The sequence below is a fragment of the Bison bison genome, unplaced genomic scaffold (genome assembly GCF_000754665.1).
Source record: "Bison bison bison isolate TAMUID 2011002044 unplaced genomic scaffold, Bison_UMD1.0 scf7180017864293, whole genome shotgun sequence".
Classification (NCBI taxonomy): Eukaryota; Metazoa; Chordata; class Mammalia; order Artiodactyla; family Bovidae; genus Bison; species Bison bison.
In genome coordinates this window covers 139899-158563 of record NW_011494865.1, presented here as the reverse complement: position 1 = coordinate 158563, position 18665 = coordinate 139899, and the positions used below count along the sequence as shown (strand labels likewise).

Below are 18665 nucleotides of genomic sequence, written 5' to 3'. Positions count from 1 at the left end.
TTATCCAGAAAATTAACTTACATGTACCCTCTCAGCTGTCAGGAATTCTGACAAGTAAAACAGGCTGCAGTGTATTCTCCTTGCAGATTAACACACAGCCTCTTTCTCTTGACTGTTCTGCCAGGCATTGAGAAGGTCTTGCTGCTGCTTTTTTTCCGGTGGGGCAGAGGGACCCCTCTGCATCATGCCCGGATCTCTGCATCATTTCCAGGAGCTGAGGCCAATGGCATTTTGTCTTGCAGTCTCCTTAGGATCTGTTGGTATCTCAACAGGGGCTGGGAGAGCATTTATTTAGAAGTCGAGCCTGTTACTTATCCAAAACTCATTCACACACTGCTCATGACTTTTTAAAAACTTACTGAAAGGCATAACAAAAATTCAGAAAATGTAAAAGTGTTAAATATGCAGCTCGATGACTTTGTCCAACTGACCTAACCACCCAGATCCTTCAGCTCTCCCATCTCCCACCTCCTTTCCCTCCTCCGGTCGGTAACTTTTCTTGCCTGTTCACTCGATGCCAGCCCCTGTATGCCAGCTGTTGTCCCGGACTACAGTACTTTTCAAGGCACTGTCCTGTAAGATTAGAAATGTTTTCTTTATTTTTTGTGCTTGTTTGTTTTTTATGCATTATTTGCACGAAAAGTATTATAAACCTATCAATACAGTACTATATAGCCAATTGAGTTAGCTGGAGACTAAGCTAACTTTGCTGGACTTACAAACAAATTGGATTTAATGAACTCACTCTCGGAATGGAACTTGTTCGTATGTAGGGGACTTACTGTACTGTCTTCCATCTACCATCCTCACTTCTAAAACCGCAGGTTCTTTTGCCCTGTTATTCTAACATATAACGAAATCATGTTTTCTTTTTGGATTGCCCTTTTTCTGGCTCACCATTCTGTTAGCAGGGTCACTGCATGTCTTTCTGGTTCTTTCATTCTCGTTGCTACGCAGAATGTTTGGTGTGGGGACACACCACACCGCGCACATCTCTTCCAACCGTGATGGACGTGGGGGTGGTGTTCCACGTGGGGCTATTGTGAGTCAAGCTCCTTAGGGCTTTTTCCTACATGTCTTTTGTTGCACAAGCGAATACATTTTCCTTGTTATATACCTAACAGTGGAATTGCCAAACAATAGAATGTGGGATGTTCACTTTCGGTAGATATCAGAAAAGACAGATTTTTGATGACTTTCCAGCTTAGCCACAGGTGTGAGTTTTTATTTGTTTCCATTGTGGTATTTTCATCAATATACACTGTTATTCTGAACAGACCATGAGGATAAATGTGAGGACAATAGTTTGGAACAATGGTTGAGGGCTGACTGGTCTCCTCTTCATCTATCTGTCACCCAGAGGACAAAATAGGTTTTATTCTTTTTTTCAATTTTTTTTAATAACACTAACAAAAAAGAGTAGAGATATACAAACCATCCCTTGTCATAAATTGTACGAATTGTTCTCGGGAAGCCATATAATGATTATAACATCCATCTTAGCAAACTTGGGCAGATGGTGGGTTTATTCTACGTTCAGTCTCCAGAGAGGAGAATGCATGACATTGTTACTTTAAACGCAGAAGCTAGAGCTAAAGTGATGTGTCTTTTTTTTTTTTTAAAGAAATAACTACACACACCGCTACAGGCGAGGGCACTCCTCCTTATACTTGGAGATTCTGTCTCAGTGGAGTTGATATTAGGGGAAATCACTTATATGTTTAACAGGCTTCTCAGATAATTATTTAAATCAAATTTTGAATAGATAGTTCATTTACACAATTCAAAAATAAAAAATTAAACAGTGGAGAGCCTTCCTTCCACACTGTGCCTTTTTTGCCTAGTACCCTCTGCGCATGCGTGCTAAGTTGCTTTAGTCGTGTGACTCTTTGCGACCCCATGGACTGTGACCCACCAGGCTCCTCTGTCCATGGGATTCCCCAGGCAAGAATACTGGAGTGGGTTACGATTTCCTCCTCCAGGGGATATTCCTGACCCATGGATCAAACCTGCGTCTCCTACATCTCCTGCATTGGCAGGCACGTTCTTACCGCTATACCGTCACCCGGGAAGCCCCAGTACCCTACGAAGTAATCGCCTTTACCGCTTTTCCTGTGTATCCTTCCAGATCTTTCTCTATCAAAGCATAAACAGCTGCAGAGATTTTTTTATTTTACAGATTTATAGTCTTTTTCATTGTGTGAGTGTACCATATGGTATTTCATCAGTCCCCTACTGATGGATATTTAGGATATCATTTTTTGTTGTTGTTGCAAACAATACTGCAGTCAATATTCTTACATGTGCGTCACATCCATTGTAGGAGAAATTTCTTGGATTGCTGGGTGAAAGAGTACACATAGCTGTGATTTTGACAAACATTGACAAATTTCCCTCCCAAGGAAATTCACCTTTACCCACTGCTGTATAAACGTACCTGTGTCCCCAAAGTCTTTGTCAACACAGCGTGTCATCAGTCTTTGAAAAGTTTGCAAAGATAATAGGTAAAACATGTGCCAACATTTAAATGTACACCATTTTTATTATCCGTAATTTTTTTTTGCCAAATGTAATTAAAAGCCTTCTGCAACTACTTTTTTGAAAGCATTCATTATTTTTTTTCTCTTGTTTTGATGATCTTTTCTTATTAATTTATCTATTAGAGAAATGAGCCCTTTATTTGTGGTGTGATTACAAATGTTTGTCCCAGTTTTCTGTTGTTGTTACTTTATCTTTTGAGCCTGCAGATAATTTTTTTTTTCCCTGTGGAGATTTATATTTTGTATAGTCACACTCATCAGTCTTTTTTTTTCCATCACTGATTTTGAGTTGTAATTCAAAACTCCTTTTCACTCAGATATAAAATAGTTTTATCCTCTTCTATTTTGGTTGCATTTTTAATATTTGGAATTTTTCTTGGTCTAAAGTATGAGAGGACCTTCCCTGGCAGCTCAGATGGTAAACATACTACGTGCAATGCAGGAGACCTGGGTTCAATCCCTGGGTCAGGAAGATCCCCTGGAGAAGGGAGGTGGGCATCCACTCTAGTATTCTTTCCTGGAGAATTCCATGGACAGAGGAGCCTGGCACACTGCAGTCCATGGGGTCGCAAAGATGACTCCTCAGATGATTATGAGAACTAAATTTGAGAACTGCCATCACCAAACTGCACCAAGGTCTGACAGCCTCTGTGTTGATCATGTCTGCTCATCCCATCATGAGACTTCTGTCTTTCAGGTGTCCACTTCACCACACTGAGTTGCCTTTTCCCTTTCCCATCCCATTTTATTTTTAAATTTTTCATTTTGAAACACATTACTTTAAAATCAGATCAGATCAGTCGCTCAGTCATGTCCGACTCTTTGCGACCCCATGAATCGCAGCACGCCAGGCCTCCCTGTCCATCACCAACTCCCGGAGTTCACTGAGACTCACGTCCATCGAGTCAGTGATGCCATCCAGCCATCTCATCCTCTGTCAGGAACTGTATTATGAAATTATTTTATAAGAGTAAATATCATGAGGATATAAAGTTTAAGGAATAATAAACTCATTTAATAATAATAATAATAAAATAAACCCCAGCTTTGAAAAAATAGACATTCCCTTCCTTCACTATGTATAGCATCTCTAGAAGTTTCTCTTCTCAAAAGGTACAGGGAGGTACCCTACGTGCTTCTGGATTGTTGGATTTCAAGATATTCCCTTTATGCTACCCCCAGTATGCTAAAATCCAGTGAGGCTTGGCTTAGAAAACCCACAGCAAGTAGCTCAGCTGTTGGGTCCCACCCCTCCACTCACAAGTCTCAGTGACATCTGTGCTTTAGTGATTATAAGTACATATACAGCAGGGTCAATAAAACAGGGAGGCCCCTTTATGAATTGTAACTTACTAGAAGAGTCTGAAACACAAGAGGGACTTTGGATTATGGTTAAACAAGAGTCCCAGCTCAGTCTGAGTCTGGGCTCTATCGTTAGCTAGCTGTGACCTTGGACAAGTCATGTCACCTCAATTTCCCCATCTATTTCAAGCCACCTCAATTTCAAGTCATGAACCTCAATTTCCCCATCTAAAGAGTAAAAGGGCTGGATTCTTCAGTCTCTGAAATAATTCTGAGATTCTTTTACTTGTGTTAGCACTTGAACACTTCTTTAGCACTTTCCAAAATGCAAAATCCAGACAAACCACAATTATAAACGGCTGTCAGTTTTGCAGAAAAGATTTAGAATAACTCTCCACAGCTGGATATCTCCAACCCTGGCCAGGGAACGAACTCTACCTAAATCAAATGTGTGTCTGTGTTAGTCGCTCAGTCGTGTCCGACTCTTTGCAATCCCATGGACTGTAGCCCACAAGGCTCCTCTGTCCATGGACTTCTCCAGGCAGGAATACTGGAGTGAGTTGCCATTTGCCTTCTCCAGGGGATCTTCCCAACCCAGGGATCGAATCCGGATCTCTTGCATTGCAGGCACATTCTTAACTGACTGAGCCACCAGGGAGGCCCACCTGAATCGAATGGTTACTTGTAAAAATGCAAGGTTTTGGACTCAACACAAGACCTTCTCTTTAGTGGTAGAGATTTTGGATTTGCATTTTAACAAGCATCCTGCTGCTCCAAGGTGATTTTGATACAAGGTAAAATCTGAGAACTACTGTTCGCAAGTTCAATAAATACATTATGCACATGAAGAGTAGGCCAGCCAATATAAACATGTAGCTTGTCTTCAGAATCCAGAATCACTTTAAGAGTCTTGGGGCACAGAAACTTGAAACTAAGTGGTTGTGTCATTTGAAACTAAGTTTTTTAAGTGTCATGGTTTATTGAAATTTATAATAAATGGAGATAAAACATCCCAGAAAATATCAAGTAAATCAGTGAGAAAATAAGGTTGATCTGCAAATATTGACAGATGGGGGTTTTCAGGAACAGCTCTGTGATGACATGTGGGGGTCTCCCGAACCAAAGGTGGATGAGCATTTCATGACCCTGGGTTTCCAGGCCAACTGGGTCTGAATCAGTTGTTGTTGTTTAAGCACTAAGTCATGTCCAACTCTTTTGTGACCCCGTAGACTGTAGCCCACCAGGCTCCTCTATCCTTGGAACTCTCCAGGCAAGAATACTGGAATGGGTTGCCATTTTCTCCTCTGGGATCTTCCCAACCCACACCCGTGTTTCCTGCATTGGCAGGCAGATTCTTTACTCCTGAGCCACCTGGGAAGCCCACCTGAATCAGTAGGGATGCTAATAAAAATGTGAATTCCTGAGCCCCACTAAGCCAACAGAACCTGAGTCTCTGGAATTTGGAGATTCAAATTCCGGATCTGCATTTGAATTCCAGATCCCGTGCTTGGGAATCTGCATGCTTCAACAAGTTCTTCAGGTGACTGTGGTGTACAATAATCAAATGCGGGGCCCGTGTGCTTTAGAAGAGGGAACTGAAGCTGAAACGAGTGGAGACAGATTTAGATGTATAAACGCTCAGTCATCAGAAGCCAATGTTCTCCAAGCGGTTTTGGCAAGTAGGCAAAACTGCAAGCATAGCACTTACGCCAGATTTAAATTAAACAATCTACGTTCTTACGACTCTGAGGAGCCTAATATTTGAAGACATAGTGGGATGGTTTATGTGTTCTTATCTTAACTGACTTTCATGTCCAATTATGCGTATATAAATTTATGGAGAAGTCCCAGTTTCCTTTAGAAGCATCAGTCAGGCCTCCTCCCCAGTCCCTTTGCTGATCTCATTTCCAGTCCGACAGTGTTGGGAAGCAGACACGCATCTTTTGGCTTCTCTTACATTGAGTAGTTTGGAAGAAGAATTGGAAAGGCCCAAACTGTGCTCTGTGATGTGTCCGTATACTAAAAGGCGCAGGGTGGCCACATCTCTTTGCAAGTGTCAGCAGCATTTTCATAGGAAAGGTGAACATTTCCTCCCTGTGCTAGGGCCAGCACCTCCAAGCCTGTGGAGGTCAGGAGCCCCTGTTTTTATTGGCACTGCTGGTGACTCAGATACACACAGTCCCTGGGCTTTGCAAGGTTAATTCATTGAGTACTGAGAACTGCTGTTCTGTCTGGAGTGGACAGGACCGAGAGGAGGAAGGGTTCAGAAAGAACAGAGGCATGGAGGAATACACATTTAGGTTTGGGAGAGGTAAGCTGAAAGTGCCTTTAGGACAACATCATGATATTTCATCTTTGCATTGATTGAAACCTAGCCATCTGTGAGATGCAGCTCCAAGTACTTCACGTGCATAATCTTGTTTCATCCTCAGAAGATGCCAGTGAGCTGGGTACCATTACTACCATTACTCAGAGGTACTATTTTTCCTCTGAGCTGGACACTATTATTGCTATGAACTGGTACTCTTACTGCTATGAGCTGGGTACTGTTATTGCTGTGAGCTTGGTACTCTTACTGGTATGAGCTGAGTACTATTATTCCTATGAGTTGGGTACTTAAAAAGATGAAGAACCTAAGGCTCTACAAGGTTAACGAATTACCCAACAGGCTAGTTAACTCAGTACTTCACACTGTAGAGTTATTGACTGTAGGAGTTAGGCTTGCTTCCCAACTTGTCAATGCCAGCAAGGCAATTGCATATGAGATTGGAGTTCAAAGGAAAATTGAAGACCAAAGTTCTGTATTATATTATTGTGGAGGAAGAAATGTACCTCCTTTCTAGATTCTTGTGGCTAATCTAAGAATTAAATTGACATGAGACAGATTAACAGGAGAAAGTCAAACGGAAGTTTAATAACATGTAAACCCTGATGCTGGGAAAGATTGAGGGTGGGAGAAGAAGGGGACGACAGAGGATGAGATGGTTGGATGGCATCATTGGCTCAATGGACATGAGTTTGAGTAAACTCTAGGAGATGGTGATGGATAGGGAGGCCCTGGCATGCTGCGGTCCATGGGGTCTCAAAGAGTTGGACACAACTGAGCAACTGAACTGAACTGAACTGAAACCTTGGAGAGACCTGGGAAAACTGAGTAACTCACCAAAATGGCCAAAGACTCACCTTAAATACCATTTTCAACTAAAGACAAAAGAAGGTGTTGAGGGTAGTGGTTTGAAACTTCAAAGGGTAGGAAGGCAATTGCCATGGAGATGAAAAAGCAAATGTTTGATAAATAAATGTTTGCTGGGCCAGCAGAGTCAACAGAGTACACTCTCACCTCTAGGCCCAGCCTTGAATTTCCCTGACCACACTTGGCCCATGTCCTCTGCAGACGTCTCTGCTGATAGCTATAATGTGGGGACAGGTCCTCCGTCTTTCTTTTAGGCATTTAGGAGGAATGTCAAAGTTTCTTCCTGAGTCTTTTGGGCCTTGATTGTTTCAGCTTGAAATGATCTACATGCCAAAGAGATATTTTGGAGTGGTAAATTTTGCTCCCCTACAATATGTATTGTAAGTAAAATACTGGAGAAGACTCTTGAGAGTCCTTTGGACAGCAAGGAGATCAAACCAGTCAGTCCTAGAGGAAATCAGCCCTGAATACTCACTGGAAGAACTCATGCTGAAGCTGAAGCTCCAATACTTTGGCCACCAAATACTAAGAGCAGATTCACTGGAAAAGACCCTGATGCTGAGAAGGACTGAGGGCAGGAGGAGTGGGTGAAACAGCGGATGAGATGGTTGGGTGGCATCACCGACTTAATGGACATGAACTTGGGCAAACTCCCAGAGATGGTGAGAGACGGGGAGGCCTGGCGTGCTGCAGCCCATGGGGTCACAAAGAGTCCGATGCAACTTAGTGACTGAACAACAGCAACAACACAATATGTATATGTACATATATTTAATATGATGTATAACATGCAGATACTATATAACATATATGTGTCAGTTGGCAATCTGAGAGTTGATAAGGTCCCAGCATCCTCCTTTCCATCTCAGAAGAAACTGGTCCAGGGATGCTCAAATTGCCAGGGCAAAAGTAGACCAGGAAGGCATGAGTATCCTCAGTGATGCTGAGTTGCCATGCAGAGCGAGTTCTTTCAAGGGTGTCACCTGAGCACATTTTATCAGCTATATTTTACCAGTCAAGCAGAATCCCACTCAGAGGGTTCCTTTCCAGCTGCTGAGTTTGAAAACAGGCATAGATCTCAGGGTTTGGTGAGCTGTTCTCCTAAATGAAACAGCACAGTCTCCAGAGAAAATCGGATCGACAGTGACCTGGTTTCTGAGGTCCACCCCCACACGGCAAATAAAGCTCAAAAATAATTGCTACCACATCAGAGAGTTAGCAATTTTACCCTTAATAAAAACGCAAGAAAGCAGAGAAATCTTTTTTGTTCTTGAAATCATTTCTTGTTAAACTCCATTAAAACTATATTAAGGGATGTTCATAACCACCCATAAAGTATTAAAATTTTTTTAAATGGGGGAAGAGTTGAATAAAATGGGATCTGAATTCTGTAAATTCAGAGAAGAGAAAGAGGCAGAAATGAGACTGAAATGAAATACATCAAACATTATGAGAGATATTGTAGTTGATGAAGATTGTGGGCTTTCTATCCTCTTTTACTTAACACATTTTTCTGCAACAAAAGTGTTACTGTAGTAAGAAGGAAACAGTGTTTTTCTGAACATAATTCTTCAGTTCTTCTTACATTTCCTTCAGGCATTTCTCCACATGTTCATAGTTTACACATACTGAACCGGTGTCCTTACAAACCTGTTTGGCTTTTCTTGGTTAAATCTATACAGTTTTGTTGGACAATTATCACATTTAATGAATAGGTGCTATTTCACTGAGTTAGAAGAAGATTAATTAATTTAACTTTTATTGCTGTGTGTTTTCATCATACGCTGTCTGGCACTGGAGGGCCCTCCAAGAAAACAGTTGTTTCAGAAAGCTGGCTGATGCTGTTACTGTACCAGTTTGTTCAAACTGTCATCCTACATCATGTCTCAGACTTCTGTGCTGTGAACAACATTGTTTTTCTTTGCTGTAAGGTGCTTTTATCTTTTGGACAACAAGTCCTGTAATTCCTCATAGTGGTCTTTTTGCTCGGGCTTCTACATAACTCAGAGCTTAATTTATGATCTTCCGTTAGCAACTGCAGAGAGCTTACGGCGTAAATATCTGCTTTCTGACTTTCCCTAAGGCCTTACCTGCTTTTCCATCTCAGAATTCAGTTCACTCAAATTGCTTTCTCCATATGCTGAAAACTTCTTCTACTGCAGTTTGAATAACCTGCCTGAATTGTTTTGGAAACCAAATGAGGTATTTCCAACTAAAGGATATTATTTACCTGTGTGCCAGGTACTGTTCTGAATGCACTGCCTGACGTGTCTTATTTAAACCCTGGGAGGCAACAATGATCATGATTTGCATTTACAATCGAGGAAGTAGGCACCGGGAAGGTTAAAGAGCTTGTCTGTGGTCACACTTGCTCCAGAGCCCACGGTTTGAGTCATGACTTAAAACACTAAATACGAACATTTCTAGAACAGTGCACAATTAGCCTGTTTCTGATTTCTCACTGTTATAAAAACCCAGAACTAATTTTGTCCGTGCTTTAAAGTGTCTCTTCCTCTCTTTGAAAGTGTTAGTGCTGCTTTTAAAATGGTCAATATTTCTCCTTCCATTGAAATGGAGAAAAGAAATGAGCTCACAGAGAAAAGCCAACTGAGCAAAGGATACGTTCCTTATATTGGGAGCTACGTAGTTAGGAAATTCTTCCTGGGGCGACTGAATGAGCAGGAGCTTCCTGGCAGATTCCATCTTGTCTCCTTAGGGATCACCTCTCCTGATTGGTCGCCAAATTCACACAGTTGAGTTGCCAAACTCAAACTTCAGATAGGACATCTCATTTCACCCTCATTCAACTCTGCCAAACAGGAGTTCTCTCCATTTTACGGAAGGTGAAACTGAGGCTCAAGGAGCAGAAGCAACTTGTCCAAAAGTTAAGTGAGTGACAGAGCTGGCCCTCAGACTCAGCCCAGCATCTCTTTCTGTCCTTGATGTCTGCCTCTCTGCCTGTCCCGACAAGTGAACGATTCCGGGAAATGCTGGCACTTTTGTCATGAGGCATGAGGTCTAGGACCAGAGAGCTGATGCTCCTGCCCGTCAGGGGCTCAGATTTGGAAAATCTCGGTGGTGTGCCTCGTCTCTCTCCACTGTGAAAATTGTGAACCAGCTCCCACTGACCTGGCGCTAAAATGGTCCCCATGTTGACGCATCAGCCCTGTGTGTCCTCTTGCTCTTTCTGGCAGGAGTGGGAGGACGTGTGAGTTTTCCAGCTGCCAGGTTAGCTCTTAGCACAGGTCGGAAGATGCTGTCCACACCCCGTGGTGAGTGCCTGGGGCCCAGACAGTGGCCTTTGCCCTCCTTCCATTGAGAGAAACGCAGGTTGAGGAGCAATAGAAACTCCAGCACCACTCCTCGGGTTTCCCTATGGCGCCAGTTCCCTAGCACTGCCGTAATAAATAACCACAAACTTGGAGGCTTGAAACAACAGAAATGTAATCTCTTCCAGCTCTTGAGTCCGCAAGTCTAAAAGCCAAGCGTCAGCAAGGCCACACTCCCTTCAAAGACCCTGGGGGAGAACTGTCCTTGTCTCTTCTCATTTCTGGCGGCTCTTGGCTTGGGCAGCATCATTCAGATCTCTGCTTCTGTCTCCATGTGACCTGGTTCCTCCATGTGACCTCCATGTGTCTCCTCTTTTTATGAGGGATGCTTCTAAGTCATCGGATTTAGGGCCCACCTAAACCCAGGATGATTTTGTCTGGAGAGCCTTAACTAATTACATCTGCAAAGACCCAGCTTCCCAATAAGATTGCATTCTGAGGTTCTGATGGATGTGAATTTTAGGGAGGGACACTATTCAACCCACCACACTCACCTGGGCACCACTGTGGTTTTCCCAACAGCATCCTCTGACAGGTGTCTGATGTGAGCACTGCCACAGAAGGCTCTCGCCTGGGGTCTGGGGTCTGCGGGGGAGGCCTCCATCCAGTATGTGCTTGGGAGTGTCACCCCGATGATGCTCAGTGGACAAGGATGCAATACGGGTTCTTGCATGTAAATTACCCCACCCCTGGGCGATGCAATCATTGTGTTGGCTAGTTTCCATCCCTGCTTCCTCATCTCAAATGCTTAGTTGTTCTCTCTCTGTGCCAGATGCTCTTATAAGCACTTACCTATAATTCTTCATTTAATTTCACAGCCGCCCCATGAGGGTTGACATATCCAGCATCTGCACTGGGTACACAGAGAAACGATCGTCAGGCATGGGAGGGGGAGAAATGTTTCCTGACTCTTCTAGTTGTTTCCTGGCTGGTCGAAGAATTAAATTGACATGAGACAGGTTAGCGGGAGAAAGTCAAACAAAATTTTAATAATGTGTACGTGGGAGAGACCCAGGAGAACTGGCTAACTCACCCAAAGGGCCCAAGCCTCACCTTAAATACCATCCTCAGCTAAAGACAAAAGAGGATGTTGGAGGTAGGAGGGTTGGAGCTTCCCAGGAGAGGAAGGCAAATGACATGGAGATGGAAAAGCAGATGTTTGGTGAATAAATTTGCCGGGCCATGGAGATGGTGGGACATACCGATCTTTAACCCCCGTTCTGTCTCCCCAAACAGAGTAAACCCATGTTCTTTGCAGACAGCTCTGTTGGTAGCTCTATTCTGGGAACAAGCCCTTCATCTAAATTCTTCAGGCAGTTAAGGAGGAGGTAAAAAGAAACATTTCCTGAGTCTCTTGTTTCTTAAAAATAATCAGCCTAACTTAGTCCTCATGCCAAAGAGACACCATTTGGGATGGCAAATTTGGCTCCCCTGTACTGCATGTGGGCTTCCCAAGTGGCTTAGAGGTAAAGACTCTGCTTTCAGTGCAGGAGACCCAGGTTCATTCTCTGGGTCAGGAAGATTGCTTGGAGAAGGACATGGCAACCCACTCTTAATTTTCAAGGAAATTTAAACAACCTGTCTGAGCCTTTTCCCCACATCTTCCAAATCCTGGAGGAAATAGATACCCACTCCAGTATTCTTGCCTGGGAAATCCCATGGACAGGGGAGCCTGGCAAGCTATAGTCCATAGGGTCGCAGAGAGTCGGACACGACTGAGCGAATGAGCATGTATGCACACACTGCCACGCGCAGCTTAAGTCTCTTGCTGGTGAGCTTCAGAGATGGGGTTTGAAGTGACTCTACCATCTCTGCTGTTAGTCACTATGCTCTGTCACTTCTCACAAAAGAAGATATTCTTGCTGGTAAAAAATGCAGATAAATAAGCATCCATTTGACTGTGTCCTAATTCCAAATCACCCCCACTCCCTGCAGGTAAGCAGCGTGCTCTCTTTGATATACATGCCATTTCTCCCAGACCATTGTCAGATGCATTTGCAAATATTTATGTGTTCACATATAATTATAAAATTTTATTCTGTGGGGTGCTTTCAAACTCTATGAAGTAAGGCACAGTTTGGTTTTTCAATTAATAATGTGTTTTGAAGTGCCTTCCATGTCCATAGGTATCTTTTGCCTTCATTCTCTTCGATGGCTGGAAAGAATTCCACGGTTTGCATATAGCACAGTTTATTATATTAGTTCCCTCTGGGGGGCTCTTGGTAATATGGTCATGTTAAAATCCTCGATGAGGTATCTGTGCGCTTCAGCAAGTCATCCTCTAGGAATGATCTCAAGAAGTATGACTTCTGGGTCAGAGTATTTATACTTTCTGGAAAAGGTTAGTCTTATTCAGCTGATTGACTGACTTATGTATTTTCTGAATGACCCCATGATTCAGAGCATCAACCTTGAGTTGAGAAATACCTAGCTTCATTTTCGTACTCTGCTAATTACCAGCTGTGTGACTTCTGGAAATTTAAATAACCTCTCTGAACCTATTTCCTACATCTTCCAAATCCTGGAGGAAATAGCTACCCACTCCAGTATTCTTGCCTGTAAAATCCCATGGGCAGAGGTACCTGGTGGGCTACAGTCCATGGAATCACAAAGAGTCAGACAGGATTGACACACACATTCAGAACTCCTTTGAGGATTGAATGAATTGACTTAGGGAAAATTCCCGGCGCTGTACCAGACACATAATAGGGTTTCATTGATTCTTTCCCCAGTCTCTCACTGTCATATATTTTCTGGCCTTTGAGAATCCCTGTCTTTCAGTCCTGGTATGTGACAAGTTCAGCAGGATCACCGTCTCTACCAGGAGTGTGTGGTGCTGCTTAAGAGCCAAGCATCCTGGATTCGAATTCCCTCTCTGCTGACGGTCAGCTGTGGGACTTTAGACAAGCTAATTAACTTCCTAGACCTCAGGGTTTTTGTTTATAAAATAATGCTAACTACAATTCCTTCACCTAGGAACCATGACTTAGGAACTTGCACTTAGAACCGTTGTAAGGATTCAATGAGACAGGCAGGCAGAGAGCAGTGTCTGGCACACAGCAAACATTCAGGAAAAGTCTGTAACAGAAAGCATTCTTTGTAGTATGAGCATTTTAAATAATGTGCTGTGCACCATGGAACTTTTGCAGTAGTTGGGTTACTCTGATCCCGACCCTTGAAGAATATCTACTAAGAAACTCCATAAAAGATTGACATGTCAGCAGGAATCAATACTTTTCCTGGGTCAGAGCATGAGCAGTAGCATGAAGAAGGAATAGCATTTGCATAGCGCCTTATAATCCCTCAAGCAAATTTACCTCCATTCCTTCCTTCAATCAGAGTACAACTACTGGAAGAGATTGTTTTCCTTCTGGTCAGACGGGGAAGTCAAGGCTTAGGGCTGAGCACAGACTCACCCAACACCCCACAGCAGCGCTTCTCTGACTCCATACCCAACTCGAGGACAGGCGCTCTGATTTGGGAAGCCGGTGACAGCCTTGCCCTGAAGGCACATTGCTTTGGCAGGTGGTAGACGGGTCTGGAAGCTCTGATGCTGTGGGACACCCAGGGCAGAGACGTCCTCTGGGCTTTGGTTTTCTCTCCTGAAAAATCAAAAGGTTGCAGTACATGATCTAGCAACATCTTGGATAAGGTTAGTTTGTTAAATTCAGCAGTAATGAAGAAGGGGGGTTTGCTGTGTCATGTTAACCTTGTCCTGTTTTTGAGGTTGTTAGTAGGCAAACTGTTTGCCCTGTTTCCTTTCCGCTGTTTCTCCCTTTCTCCACCCTCTCTCCCTCCTTCGAGAAGACTCTTGAGAGTCCCTTGGACTGCAAGGAGATCCAACCAGTCCATCCTAAAGGAGATCAGTCCTGAGTGTTCATTGGAAGGACTGATGTTGAAGCTGAAACTCTAATACTTTGGCCACCTGATGCGAAGAGCTGATTCATTTGAAAAGACCCTGATGCTGGGAAAGATTGAGGGAGGGAGGAGAAGGGGACAACAGAGGATGAGATGGTTGGATGGCATCTTTGACTCAGTGGAGATGAGTTTGAGTCAACTCCAGGAGTTGGTGATGGACAGGGAGGTCTGGCATGCCGTGGTCCATGGGGTCGCAAAGAATCGGACACAACTGAATGACTGAACTGAACTGAACTCCCTCCTCCTCTTTCTCCCCTCCTCCTTTCTTTCCCTCCTGGTTTGCTCCCTTCCTTCTTCTTTCTTTCTCTTTCCCCTCTCATGACCTCCTTTTCTCCCTCGCTCTCATCTCTGAGTCTCCTTTTGTAAGTCTGTCTCCCTCTTTTCACTCTCTCCCTCTCTGTCTTAATCACTTTCTCCTCCTCTGTCTCTCTCCCTCACTCTTTGCTGTTCTTTCCTGTCTTCTTCTCTCCCTGTCTTCCCATTTTCCTTGGTGCCTGCTTCCATCTGTATTTTTCCCCTCCCTTGTTTTCTCCCTCCTTCTCTGCCTCTCTCTGTCTCAATCTTACAATACTGCTCAGAATGTTCTCAGTTAAAAAATAAATAGTCACCATCCGTCTTTTTTACCCAATTCACAGTGAATATTACTGGAAGAATTAATCAACACAAATTAAACTGACAGCAGCAAAAAGCACACAGGGTGAAATTTGTTATTGACTGCAAATCCAGAAATGACTCAAATCTTCTTGGCCAACTTTGCCTCTCTGTGCAATTTTGACCCAGGAGAATTGGACTTGATGGCCACCATCCCCATTAAAGAAAGCTCAAGATGGCAGAAGTTATAAATTAGTAAAATGTCTTACGGTCCAAACACTGATCAATTAATCAAATCCTTGTAAAATTGCAACACAAAGGAATTGATCCCAGTGAAAATAGTTTCCAAAAAAAAGAAATTGGAAATAATTCAACTATGTTACGCGAGGCATTGATCTAGGAATTAAATTAGCTTAATGGAGTTTGCTCTGAAAAATGCTTCCTTAGTGAAAAGGCATCAGGGTTGGTATAATTCTGACTTCAAAGTTTGTACACATAAACTTCAAAATGTGACTCTGGGTCATTTTCCTAAAATCTATTTCAGACCATCCCATGCTGATGGCAGGTACAGTCTCTGTATGTATGGAGTGTCCCTTGCCCAAGCAGACACTTCCAAAGGCTGTCGTGTATCAAGGGTACCTCTTCTTAGGCCCGTGAATGTGCCTCACCCACCAGTAGCACTGAGTCTGGATGCTTTGATGGTGATCTGCACACCATGGCTTCTCTGCTCACTGATGTCACCCCTGCCCCAGCCATCCCCTGGATTTGTACCAGGAGACACAATTTCTAAAACACCTTCACTCCCACATTCATCCATCCAGTATCCAAGGGAATCAACCCTGCATATTCATTGGAAGGACTGATGCTGAAGCTCTAATACTTTGGTCACCTGATGCACAGAGCTGACCCTGATGCTGGGAAAGATTGAGGGGGGGAGGAGAAGGGGACACCAGAGGATGAGATGGTTGGATGGCATCATTGACTCAATGGACATGAGTTTGAGCAAACTTGGGGAGATGGTGAAGGACAGGGAGGCCTGGCGTGCTGTGGTCCATGGGGTCATAAAGATTTGTACACAACTGAGCGACTAAACAAGAACTATCCAGCCCCATGAAAGAGCTGCTATTACCCTATCTTACAGATAAGAAAACCAAAGCTCAGAGAGATCCCATGACTGGCTCTCATCCGTAGCGCTGGCCGAGGTAGACCCGAACCCCATCCACTGTCCCACATTCTTCCTGCTGACCTGCCTGAACTGCTGACTGCCATGCTTCTCTTCATAACAAGGCTTTGATGAGCTCCCCCACCCCAAAATACAACCAGTTATCATCCAAGAGATGCTCAAGTCTCACTAACGCTTTGCACTAGACCTCCAAAACATACACGCACCACAACACACATAGACACATGTTCTGGTTCCATTAATTCATCAGAAGAAGTCAGTGTCTAAGTTAAAGACTTCTTGAATGTTAATGAATGAATAATTAACTTTAACTGTATAATTAGCCTTTAAATGTGCTGAGATCCCCCCCAGAGAGCCTCTGAAAACATGCCCAAGGAGATGATGAGCTAAAACCGGAAACTTTTGATGAGGAAATGTCAAGCCCCTTGACGATACAAGCCCCTTTCCCCAAAGGAGCCATGCGGTGACTGGAGGCCACAGTCTCCCCCTGTGCAAGGGGAAGTCTGCTTGGCCAGCAGACAGTCTTAGGGCAAGGAGTGAACATTCAGGCCATCGTGTAGCTACAAGAGAGACCCGCTGAAGTAACAGGGTCAGATCTACACACTGGAGAAAGCCGCAGCCGCTCCGCAAAGCTGTCAAAACTGCAGCAGGAAGCCGCTGGGTTAAAGTAGCTTGGGACACACGTGAGAGTCCTCCTTTGCTCTTTGCAGATTTGCAGAGAGGAGGACTTGTTTCCCCCTCTCGTTCGGAATCACTGTCATTTTTAATCATTTGCTTTCCTTGAGGACCGTGGGTGATGGGGAGAGGATGACAGCACCCACGCGGCCTCGGTGATGCCTGGCGGGGGGTGGGGATGTCACACAGCCAGCACCGCACAGCGTGACTTTTCAGGCGCTCTTGTGTTCCAGCCCTCGCCCTGGCGAGCCGAGGTGTCAGCTCATTTGTCACAAATGTTTGGAGAAGAGCTCACCCTTCTGTAGGGAGCAGAGGTGGGCCTGGCAGGCATTCTGTCCCCATCATGGTTCTCAGACGGGATCTGTGAGCCTCCCCCGCCCCTAAGTGGGAGAAGCACTGAGCCAGTGACAGCCGTGTGGATCGGCAGGAGCTGGGATGGCAGGGCCGTAGACGTCTCTGCTTTAAAAGCAGAAGAGAGGCTTCTCTGGTAGCTTGGTGGTAAAGAATCCGCCTGCCAACGCAGGAGACACAGGTTTGATCCCTTGTCCGGGAAGATCCCACATCCTGCGGAACAACTAAGCCCGTGCATGACTACTGAGTCTGCGCTCTAGAGCCGGGAGCCGCAACTTCTGAGCCCACGTGCCGCAACTGCTGAAACCCGCATGCCCTAGTGCCTGTGCTCTGCAACGAGAGAAGCCACTGCGATGAGAAACCCGTGCACCGCAGCAAAACGTAGCTCCCACTCGCCGGAACTAGAGCAAAGCCTGCGCAGCAACAAAGACCCACCACAAAAATGAGTAAATGAGTACATTAAGAAAAGAAGAAAAAAAGCAAGAGAAGGAAACACCCAGCAGAAAAACATCACCGGCTCCTCCCTGTGAGGGCTGGGGCTTCCAGCCACGGCTCTGAGTTCTGAGGGGTTCTTCGTCCAGTGCCCGCTTCCAATGTCCGTGTTGTTTCATCCCCAGAGCTGCCAGTTACCACAGTGAAGCCTAATGTGCCTCTCTCTCACCCACCATCACAGTGCCAATCCCCCCAGCGTTTTGGGTCTCAGGTGAGCTTCTCTTTCTGACGCTCCACCCTCAACAAGAAGCTATGGCCATCTATGCCTAAACGACTCCCAAACAAGTAGGGTTAAGATGTGTTGAGGGCAAGAGATGTCTCCTCTGGAGGTGACACCAGACCACACATGGCTGAGCATCTCCTGGGAAAGAGACAGACGAAACTGAAAACCCACCAGATCTTTTAAAACCCCGATGGCTCTGATCTGATCCTTTCCCTTTTTTCATCACGGTGGGCCTCACATCGAGCTGTAACCCCAGCCTGAATTTCGTAAGAGGCAGAGTTGCTTCTGTTTACTCTACGGTCTGTGGATAACATGGTCCCGGTGGTTATGTCTGTGGCCTTTGTCGTCACGCGGTGTTAAGCCCAAGTGCCATCTGACACTTACATAAGCTGGCCTGCCATGTCCCTCACTTTACCTCTCAGGGCTTCCATTTCCTCATTCCACAGGGATGGCAGGTGTGCATCCAACTTTATTCAGTTAGAAGAAGTAAGTGAAACAAGATAATGTCTATAAAGTATTCAGGACCGGGTTTGTCCTGCACAGTGCATGAATGTTATAAGCCCCTCTGCTGGAAAATCTGAATGCAGAGGGATCCATCAGTGCAGGCCCTGCACACACATCTCCTTACATAACCTCCCTTTATTCCCAGTGGCCCTTGGAGGGCAGCTCACATCTGCCCTGCTTTACAGGGAGAAGAAGGAGGCTGAGAAACACAGGGCCCTTGTTCAAAGGCTTTGACCACAAAGCCTGAGCTGGAAGACGTCAGCAAGTTTTACATCTTTTCAATAATGGGAACATTTTTCCTTCAGTGGGAAGGAGATCAAAGGCACAGGTCTCTGAGTCGGAGCCAGGAGAGGCAAGGCCCTGG

At 44.6% G+C, this 18665-nt stretch overlaps 1 protein-coding gene across 2 annotated transcripts in view; it reads left to right on the top strand.

The window, feature by feature from the left end:
• Positions 1-18665, top strand: part of GRIN2A (glutamate receptor, ionotropic, N-methyl D-aspartate 2A) — a 442009-nt gene that overhangs the window by 372180 nt on the left and 51164 nt on the right. The gene's annotated exons all lie outside the window — the stretch shown is intronic.